Below are 232 nucleotides of genomic sequence, written 5' to 3' on the forward strand. Positions count from 1 at the left end.
TTATTTGACTTTTTTCTTGTTTCTTGAGGTGTGCCTGTATTGCTATGAACTTTCCCCTTAGGACTGCTTTTACTGTGTCCCACAGGTTTTGGGTTGTTGTGTTTTCATTTTCATTCGTTTCTATGCAAATTTTGATTTCTTTTTTGATTTCTTCTGTGATTTGTTGGTTATTCAGCAGCGTGTTGTTCAGCCTCCATATGTTGGAATTTTTAATAGTTTTTCTCCTGTAATT

Source organism: Bison bison, unplaced genomic scaffold (assembly GCF_000754665.1).
Source record: "Bison bison bison isolate TAMUID 2011002044 unplaced genomic scaffold, Bison_UMD1.0 scf7180017864519, whole genome shotgun sequence".
NCBI lineage: Eukaryota > Metazoa > Chordata > Mammalia > Artiodactyla > Bovidae > Bison > Bison bison.